Here is a 10,595-nt window from a genome sequence, read left to right on the forward strand (position 1 = left end):
TTGCTCACAAACATTGCAAAACAGACAAAAATTATCATCCAGACAAATTGGTTTCATCAAATGAATTTAACCAATTTGACCAATCATTTTTGCCCATTTTCCAGTATTTAAGACCATATGGTCGATTATCATTGGCTCCCATACATTACCAGATTTTAATTCCAACCAGCCAGATTGGACAGATAATTGTAGAGTGTATGCCCAGCATAAGTAATAAATCCACCTGTGCACCTGCTGGGTGACCTGGAAATCGTGATCTGTGTGGGGTCCTGAGGTCCGAGTTTGAGATCAACTCTGATAAATAGCTGGAGGTTAAAAAATAAAGTTATATACTGAGAGGTGTCCGCCCTCCAAATGGGTCCTTATTAAGGTGCAGCCACCTGCCGCCTCTTTTGCACCTGGGGAGTGTAAAGCTGGCCACACACTAGACCAACTTTCATCCAACCAGCCAACTAGTTGATTGGTTGGAATGAAAATCTGGTAACGTATGGGAGTAAAGGATGATCAGCAATTTGCTCCTAAATGCCAGAAAACAGATGAAAATGGTCGTTCAGACAAGTTTGTTAAATGTTTGAACTAAACAATTTGTTCAAACAACAGTTTTTGTTAATTTTCCGGCGTTTGGGAGCAAATTGCTGATTGTCATTAGCTTTTATACCTTACCAGGTTTTCATTCCAACCAATCAGCTGGTTGGATGTAAGTCGGTCTAGTGTGTGGCCAGCTTTATGTGAAGAAGCTGAGCAGGGTACAGGCTCTTTTTTGTAGTAAAACCGCGCTCTCTATAACTTGTTGAGCATAGCATGTGCATGTTTTAAGGATAACAAAGCTGTATAATGGTTTTTGCTGAATTTCAGATGACTACAGAAGAGAACATAACAGCGGACAAGTCCAAGGAGCTGAATGACAACTTAGTGAGTGGTATAAATATGAGTTTGGGATTATCCCATTGTACTAATTTTATTCTTGATTCTAGCAGTTTGGGGTCTGGATTCCATTAATTTGCTTTATGGTTGTCCTGGCAGTAAATCCTTTGCTCCATGCACATTTTGGAACATGATTAATACTGTATGTCAGGCCCTTGGCAGATCCTCACTTATTGGAAGTGCTATTATCAACTTAAATTATAACCTGGATGGAAAACCTTGGTCTATAATGAACCTAGCCTGGCATCCCCATGGGATAAGTTTGGTTAGTTAGTTGATGTTAAAAATGCTTTGGAGTCAACTTTGGTTATTGTAGTTGTAAAAGCAGATGTGGGTGTTTTAATTACAATGTGAAAGACTCCTGTAGGTGGTATCACTGCAATCACATTTTTTCTAAGTACAATCTTCAGTATGTAACACAATTATGTACAAAATACTTTAATCCTATAAAAATGGTTGACTGACATTAAAAAAAAAATATACATTATAATTACACCTCTTGCATTGCAACATGGTTTGGCCACAGCAAAGTTACTTACGTTGTTACCAACTAACTCAATCCCCACCGTAATCAGGACACTTGTTTTACATGATCACTGACATTGTGGCTGCCGTGTCAAAGCGCTGTAAGGGTCCCTACGTAGGATATTTCCATGTGATCATTTTCTTGTACACAAGGGCTAAATTCTTCAGTAAGTTATTTTATTAAATAAACATGTATTTATTAGGCTGTAGCACTTTGTGCAATCCCCCCCACCCCCCCCCTATTAATTAGGTGCACCTCTCCCCTTGGCCATCTGTAGCTGCGATACTAACCGAGGGGACAGCTTATTTTCGGAGTCGCCGTCCCCTCACCGGAGCAATGGTGAATTGCTCCGGTGTAGTCTATCCCCAGCTGTGATTTGGATGATGAATAGGCCCTTATATGTCTAATATCACACAGTGTCTCCATGTGATATTTGTGGCTACCTTCATAGTGTTATGAGCAAAAATAAGCAATGTTTTAGGTACTGTAATTGCCGGAAATGTGCGCAGAAGCACATACAGTGGGGCTCTCATGGGACCTCACACTTGCATTCGATTTCAGTGGGATAATTTAATTATCATGTTTAAACTTTTTGATCTTGGTTTTGCTATGAATATAAACTTACTTTCCAGCCTCCAAATGTTTAGTCCCTGCCAGATGAGGAGATAGGTTACAGTTCTGTTGTTTTCTGTGGACAGTAAAGTCACCTGAGTTCCTGCAGAGAGACGCTCCTAATAATGTAAGCCCTGTAAAGCATGATGTCTGCACGTTCCCTGAAATGAAGGGAATCCTGGCAAGGCCCATTATTATTGAGTTGATATGCCTATAGCACTATCTAGGAACAATTTATGGGAGTATGCAGCTTGTACTTCACATCAACCATTGGAAATAAAATATTGAACTGTACAATTGACGCTTGAAATACTGTCCATTCTCTAAGATTTTAAGTAAGGGCTCCATTTATCAACCAAGCATAACCCCTTTAGTGCTCGCTAACGGGGTTATGCCATCCTTTCTGGATTTAACAAACAGCGATCTAAGATCACCGCTGTTTGTCACAGCACTGCTCTCGCCATCTTTTAGATGGCGAGAGCGATACGGACCCCACCGCTTGCAATGGAGACCCAGTGCTGCCTTTCCAGCTTCAGTGAAGCCTTCCAGGCACTTCCGGCTCCCCTGGACATGCGCAGACTGTTGCGCATTGCGCATGTTGCGCATTTCACAAGACTCCTGTCTTTGGCAGCCCAGCGGAGGAGCTCGCAGACCAGAAGGACTTTGCTGAACTTTACTTGAGCTCACCGGAAGGGTAAATATTGGTTAATACCGGTGGATTTTTTGTTTTGTTTCACAGTGATACTAAATGAAAATCCTCTGGTGTCCCCCTTTTTTTGAAAAATGGGGGCCTAAGTTAGGCCGTTATAATGGAGGATGTATTCCCAGTAACGGGGAGGGCTTGAAGCAAACTCATAAAGCAGAAGTGAACCACTCTGTGTCTAAATAGAAAGTGCTGCACATTCACTCTTGTTACTCATCTGTAACAGGCCCAATAGTGCGTTTAGTGTCCATGTTGCACCATTTCCTCATCACGCTGAGTAAGTTCCTGTCCTGCTCTTTCTAGAAGGAGGAAGATAAAGAGGCAACACAACGTCATCTAATGGCCAGGCAGCAAGTCTTACTGGAGAACATGGTGATCTGCGATCACATGCTGGTTCAGCTGCACAAGCTCCACTCCACTCTAAAGGTACTGCTAAAAGTGGGACTTAACATCACAGTCCTGATTTCTAAACAAAAAGGGAAATGTTTTACATTCAATTGTTGAGAAGCGCTCTGCACTGTCTCCTCGGTATGACAAGGTCCCCGTACTAACTGAGATGTGCTGCAGCGCATGTGCGACATCCGACCCAAAGCACCTTACCGCACATTCTTCCACCGTTCTCCGGACATATAGGATGTGCCCCTGAGTGTCTTAGAGGCTGTGCCACTATACACCGCCCTAGCGTTCAGTCTAGCACCTTCATCTGTTGCAACTTGTGCAGTTCCTCTTTCCTGCCTGGGTGTCGTTCTCTGCTCTGGTACTTCTAGCACACTCTGGTCAATATCTCAGCAGCTTGTTACACCAGCTGGGGTGTGCTAGAAGCACCAGAGCAGAGAAGACACCCCAGGCAAGATAAAGGAACTGCACGGGCTGTGACAGGTGTAGGGTGCTAGAATGAACACTACCACCACTACAAACGATGCACACTCCATCTGCATTAACCCGCTCCTGGCTGGATCGGTCTCCCATTGCATGCAGCAACGCAGTTTGAACGTTGTAAACGCCCAGGTCACGCGTGGAGATGTCCAGCACATCTCTGGTAAGTATTAGGATTGTTGGGACAGCTGCTTTTTGGAGCAGGTGTCCCGAAAGTGAAGTAGTAATGATCTGCTCCTGTAATTAAGTATCCCTCTGGCCCCTGATGATTAGTAGGCCTCATAAGGGCCTATTCATTGGACCTCATTTGCAGTCACTCTTTGACTATGTCTGTTTTCTTAGGATTGCTGCATTACAGTACTTAAGGAGTTCTGGGGCTACAGTTTCTTTCTTCATTTTAGGTCACACACTAATTTGTCAAGTTGTTTACCAAAATTTTGAGTTTCCTTACCACATTTATCTGATCTAAGCCATAAGAGATTGTGCTGGTGAGGTCCAAAGCTCACGTAGTGTCTTCAGTCACCCCATGTCTCATGGTATACCCAAGTGACACAACAGCAGGAAGTGCCTGTGATTGAGGTGCCTCTTGGTGTAGAAGGCCTGTGTGACCTCCTTACAGTATCGGCTAATAAATACTCCTGTGGTAAACATAGGCTTATATGCTGCATCTGTGCAGGCACTAGATATTTCTGCTTCCACAATGGAAGTGACCTTTCCCATCCAGACCATCTGTAACAAAGTTTTGTATCTCCTCTAACTAAAAATAACCACAGTTGTTTTTACTCATGTAATTAAATGTGTGTAGGTATGACTGGTGAAACAATGATTCTACCCGTGGTGTCTTTGCTGCCATCGTGTTCTCTTGCCGCAGAGAGTACTAGGGGTTATATTCACTAAAGTGTGGGTTTTAAAAGTGGAGATGTTGCCTATAGGCAACCAAACAGATTCTAGCTATTCTATAATGTGTTACATAAATGTTAAGTACAGTAGAATCTGGTTGCTATGGGCAACATCTCCATTTTTAAAAACTCGCACTTTAGTAAATATAGCCCCCTAGGTTATTGTTTCATTGGGGAAATAGTTGTTTCAAATTCCCTTGATGGGATTCATTTTCTATTTTTTTTTATTTTTTATTTATTTTTATTTTGTCTTTAACGTATAGAATCCACAGATTTTGGGAAGAGGACTGCATAGATGACTATGATCTTTGCAGTCTTATTTGGGTTAAAAAGCAATGAAAGTTATAATTAATTAAAAAAAAATAAGTGTGGGTTCCCAACCAAAACTGTGACCAGACCTTTCAGCCTGGACTAGTATGGGCAACTAAGGGGGGTACTGCATGGGGTTCCCCCTATTTTCCTATAACCAGTACAGGGCTGAACCAGCTGGGAGGATAATGCAATAGTAGGGGAATATATAGCCTGGGGTCCCCCTTCCTTCACATCAACCAGCTCCAAACTGGTCAGCCCAGGGTGAAATTCCATGGAAAGTGGGAATACTAACAATAAAATGGCATCCCGATCGAAGGTAAGCCGGGCGGGGGAGGTTTAGGTTAGGGACTCCCGGGGGGGATTTAGGGTTAGGCTAGGGGAAGGGATGGGTTAGGATTAGTCACCCCGAGGGGAAGTTAGGGTTAGGGTTAGGCACCCCCATGGAAGACTTCGGTTTATGCAGCGGGGAAGGGCGGGGTTAGGGTTAGGCACTTGGGGGGAGGGGGGGTTACGGTTGGGCACCCTTAAGGGAGAGTTAGGGGGGGTTATACTTGCCTTTAGCGCAGTCGGATCTTCACCTCTGCTGGGCTTCTGCTGTCGGGATTTGAACCGCCAGCCATGCGGCCAGCGGTAAATCATACCAATCCCATCCCAAGGAACTACCAGCCCTGGTGGTGGTGGGTGCTGTTTTAATGGTTAAATAATAGTCAATAATGTTCATTACAGGTGGACTACCTGGCAATCTGCCCTGGCAAGTTGGCACTTGTGGAACAACAAGTGCCACAATGGCAGGACATTAAGGGCTGCTGGCACCTGTAGTTCACCTGTAAAAACAGTACACACACCGAATTCTAGTCCACCTGTAATGAACAATATAATTTAGACCATTAACCCTGTGCAAACCTCCAGCAGGGAATCGCATTTGGTGCTGGTACTTCCTCGAGAAGTGGGACCCCATTTTATCTTTGGGGTCCCCACTTTCCAAGGAATTCCTGGGCTGACCAGTTTTTAATTTTAACACTGTGCAGTGCCTTTGTTTGGACAGGTTTGCCGTAATTTTTTTTAACTTCTATTTGCCATTTGATTTGAACTAAAAGATTAAAACCAACGGCATTTACAGCTGCAAAAACCAACCGACATCTATGTCTCTTTCAAATGAAGATTCTACCTGACAGATGATAAATAGTTGGTTATTTGTCAACAATAAGACACTGATGTTCATCGTTTTTGCTTTAGAACCAAAACCAACCTTTAGTAAATTTACCCACTGGTGTTGATCAGCTCCAATCAAACTAGAGATGCCCTGAACATTTTTGCTGGCTTTGGTTTTACCAAAATGTCGTGAATGTAAATTTTTGGAAAAAAATCCAAAACCAATTAAAGCTAAAATTGCATAATATTGGGCCCTTTTTTTTGTTACTACAGTATTCTTAACCTCAATAACATTAATTTTCACAAAATTTTGACCAGCTCGCAATATTGTTCACCAATATAGGCCAAATACATGGCAGATTTTTCGGTTTTAAAAATGTTTTGCAAATTAGTACAGGTTGAGTCTCCCATATCCAAATATTCAGAAATATGGAATATTCCGATATCCAAAATACCCCTGGTCCAAAGCACTTTGGATATGGGTCTCAACCTGTAATGTGATCAATCAGCCTTTTTGTTGAGCATTTCCCCAAAATCTCCCCAACCATAAAAACAGCGTTCCATACCTGCAGGTCGCATACCACGCAGGTTGGATACATCAATGGTGCACTTACTGTGACAGTGGGTGCTGGCGTTGTCTTCAGTGCGGGGATGGCGGCAGACTGGGAGTGCAGAAGGTGGCGGCAGTCCGGGGGTGCCGGCGGTGTTCCCTGTGTGGGGGTGCCGGGAGTGCCGCCAGTGTTCTGAATGCGGGTATGCCGGCGGTGTGCTCAGTACAGGGTTGCTGGTTGTGTCAGCAGTGCGGGTGGAGGTGCATCATTGCAATGGGGGCTGCCATCTTGCGTCTGTTTGCCCCTCTGAAGTCTATGGGCAGGTGCTGATTGGCTGAGAGCTGTGACAGATGGCCCTCAGTCAATCAGTGGTCAGTAGGGATGTGCGCCGGAACATTTTTGCCGGATTTGGATTTGATACTAATTCGTCGTCCAGCTTTGGATTAGAGATGAGCGGTTCGGATTCTGTGGAATCCGAACTGCTCCAAACATAGGGGATCCACGTTCGGGGCCGAACGGCGGCCACCTGATGTCGGATTCTCACTAGAGAATCCGACATCAGGGCTCCTCGAGTGTAGGGCAGAACGCTGTGATAGCGGTCTGCCCTACACAGACACACAGCCGCCAGCGGCAGCTGTGTGTTTGTTACAGCAGCCAATGAGAGTCACACAGACTCTCATTGGCTGCTGCACGGAGGGAGCCGGCTGGAGCTCACTTATGAGCTCCGTCTTCTGGCTCCCTCCTCGTCGCGTGGCAGCAGAGCAGACGGCGGCTGGAGCGGGGATACAGGTAAGTTGTTTTTTTTTTAATGTGTGTATGGGGGCCTACTACTGTGGGGGCATACTACAGGGGGCCTGCTAATGGAGGGGCCTACCACTGGGGGGGAGGGCATACTGCTGGGGGTCTGCTACTGGGGGGGGCTACTACTGGGGGCCTGCTTATGGGGGCATACTACTGGGGGGGGCATACTACTACTGGGGGGCATACTACTACTACTTGGGGCACTGCATAGGGGGCCCTACTACTAAGGGTACTGCATAGGGGGCACCACTGCTGGGGGCATTGTCAGGGACACCACTGCTGGGGGCATTGTATAAGTGGCACTACTACTGTGGGCATTGTATAAGGGGCATTACTACTGTGGGCTTTGTGTAAAAGGGGCACTACTGTGGGCATTGTGTAAAAAGGGTCACTATTGTGTGTCGTAACATAAATAAGAGACACTACTTTATGGTGTAATGTGAATCAGGGGCACTATGTGCGGTGTAATGTGAATAAGATTATGCACTGTGACTCCTAGGGCCGTAGCCCACTTTGTAAACAAGTACTGTGATTCTGCTGGCCGTACCCCACTGGGTGGGTGCACTACTTTTCATTTCTGCCACTGCTGTGTGGCAATGTGTCATAGATGTGCTTTATACTGTGGTGTCTGTCGTTGTGCCGCTGCTTTGTCGCTTAGTAACCAGTTATAACCTGTGAGGTGGTCTAAATTGACTGGAAATGAATGTTATTGAGGTTAATAATACTCTAGGAAGAAAAAAAAAAGACTAATTTATGTGATTTTAGCTTTTTTTTTTGTCAATTTTTGTAAATAAAAATCCAAATCCAAAGCACGTCACCGCAGTTTGGCAAATCCAAATCCGGCAAAAATGTTCCGGCACACATCCCTGATTTGGATTTGCCAGACTGCGGTGACTGGCTTTGGATTTGTATTTTTTTGTCTCTTATTTATGTTACGACACACAGTAGTGCCCCTTTTACACAATGCCCACAGTAGCGCCCCTTTTACACAATGCCCACAGTAGTAGTGCCCTTTTACACAATGCCCACAGCAGTAGTGCCACTTATACAATGCCCCCAGCAGTGGTGCCCCCTATGCAGTCCCCTTAGTAGTAGGGCCCCCTATGCAGTGCCCCCAGTAGTAGTATGCCCCCCATTAGCAGGCCCCCAGTAGTATGCCCCCCCCTGTAGTATGCCTCCCATTAGCAGGCCCCCAATAATATGCCCCCGCAGTTGTATGCCCCCCATAAGCAGGCCCCCCCCCCCAGTAGTATGCCTCCCTGTAGTAGGCCTCCCAGTAGCAGGCCCCCTGTAGTATGCCCCCCCAGTAGTAGGCCCCTCCATTAACAGGCCCCCATACACACATTAAAAATCCGTGCAGCAGCCAATGAGAGTCTGTGACTCATTGGCTGCTGTAACAAACACACAGCTGCCGCTGGCGGCTGTGTGTTTGTTCTGTGTAGGGCAGACCGTTCTCACAGCGGTCTGCCCTACACTCAAGGAGCCCTGATGTCGGATTCTCTAGCGAGAATCCGACATCAGGCGGCCGCCGTTCGGCCCCGAATGGGGATCTGAGTCAGGCGGGGAACACCCGAACAGGGTTCGGGTGGACTCTGATCCCCTATGTTCGGAGCGGTTCGGATTCCACAGAATCCGAACCGCTCATCTCTAGTGGTCAGCCGACTGATTTCAATGGGACTTTTTAAAATTGGCACCTGAGCCAAAACCGCGCGTTCCGACAGTGGGATTTCGAGGTTTTGGCTTGGGTAGGGATCCGAAGCAGACGGGGATCCGAGCTGTAGCTTGTACCCCAAGTTTGGATTCCAAGGAATTCGAAGCGCTCATCTCTAAATCAAAGCACCCAGAGCCACCTGTTCCCTGCTACCTGTAGGTAGCCTGGAACAGAAACGCTTTGCAGATAATAAATTGGCTGCTACCATTAACAGAGCTTAAAAACTGCACTTGTCCCCCAAGGAAGAACTTTGTTTAACCAGAAAACGAAAATATGGTTTAATCTGTGCCAGAAATCACCGGCTACTAAGAGCTGTCAAAAACCTATAATGTACTGTGTACCCAATTTTATTTGACCAAAAAAAAATTAAGTGTTTATCCATACCATGTCTACAATATACTGTACATCACAGGTTCTTAAACTCTGTCCTCAGGACCCCAAACAGTGCATGTTTTCCAAGTCTCCTAACAGAATCGCAAGTGAAATAATTGGCTCCATCGGTGGATCCTTTTAAAATGTCAGTGAGTAATGATTACACCTGTGCACCTGCTGGGTGACCTGGAAAATGACCTGGGTGGGGTCCTGAGGACTGAGTTTAAGAACCACTGCTGTACATGATGGTACTATTGTAAGTGACCTCTTTCTTTCTGTACCCTATAGTTTACTAAAAGCCTACATGAAAGACCTAAATAGAAGTCTGTGCTATAATGCTTAATTGTGGTTTCACTCGTTCGCTGTTATTTGTGTGGTGGTGGTTTTGGAATATGTTGTTTTAAAGGGTGGTTTGTGTGTGTGTGTGTGTGTGTGTGTGTGTGTGTGTGTGTGTTCCATTTTTAGCTATAGCATTTGCACAATGTACAGATCACATTCCTTCTCTCATTTCTGTTACAATTTTAGGAAACTCCAAATGTGGATGATGAACAAAACTCTGCAGAGTATGATGAAGCCCAAGCGGAAGCAGAAATCACTCCGGATGGAACGTTGTGTAATTCCTGATTTTTATAGGCTTATTCTCAATCTGGTGTGTTATCCCGTATGGATGGATATTTAATTAAATCTGTCTGCACTGGGGTTATTTATAACCAGCATGCTGTATAATTTATAATAAAGACCCTCTTTGGAACTCTGAAGAAAATGGTCTCAATTATGGATGGTGAAAATGGTGCAAATGCCATGAAACCACCAATCGCAGGACAAAAGGGCACTTGAAGTTGCATCTCAAAAGCATGGTGTGTAACATTTCTTGAATTGTACAATTAATAATAAAATGTACGTACAAACGATAGATGAGGCTTGCGTGGGGTGTTATGGATAAAAGGGTGTGACAACAGGGTAGGGTTGTAATTTAAAATTTAGGATCTGAATCGATAACGAGCGATACTGTATGCTTGTTATCACTAGATACTAATCTTAAATGGTACTTCAATACATCGACTCCTAAAGCTGCGTACACACATGAAGATTTTCTGTCCAAGCATCCAACTAGTTGATTGGTTGGAATGATAATCTGGTAACGTATGGGAGTAAC

The 10,595-nt window shown here is 44.9% G+C and overlaps 1 long non-coding RNA gene across 1 annotated transcript; it reads left to right on the forward strand.

Annotated features, from left to right (window-relative positions):
* Positions 1-349: 349 nt before the first annotated feature.
* LOC148516612 (uncharacterized) lies at positions 350-10,336 on the forward strand. The gene is made up of 4 exons (XR_015879402.1): positions 350-370; positions 856-912; positions 3,069-3,191; positions 9,965-10,336. It is a non-coding gene; the product is annotated as an uncharacterized LOC148516612 (long non-coding RNA).
* Positions 10,337-10,595: the final 259 nt, after the last annotated feature.

This window comes from Taudactylus pleione, unplaced genomic scaffold, assembly GCF_031769625.1.
Source record: "Taudactylus pleione unplaced genomic scaffold, aTauple2 ptg000245l, whole genome shotgun sequence".
In the NCBI taxonomy this organism is placed as follows: domain Eukaryota; kingdom Metazoa; phylum Chordata; class Amphibia; order Anura; family Myobatrachidae; genus Taudactylus; species Taudactylus pleione.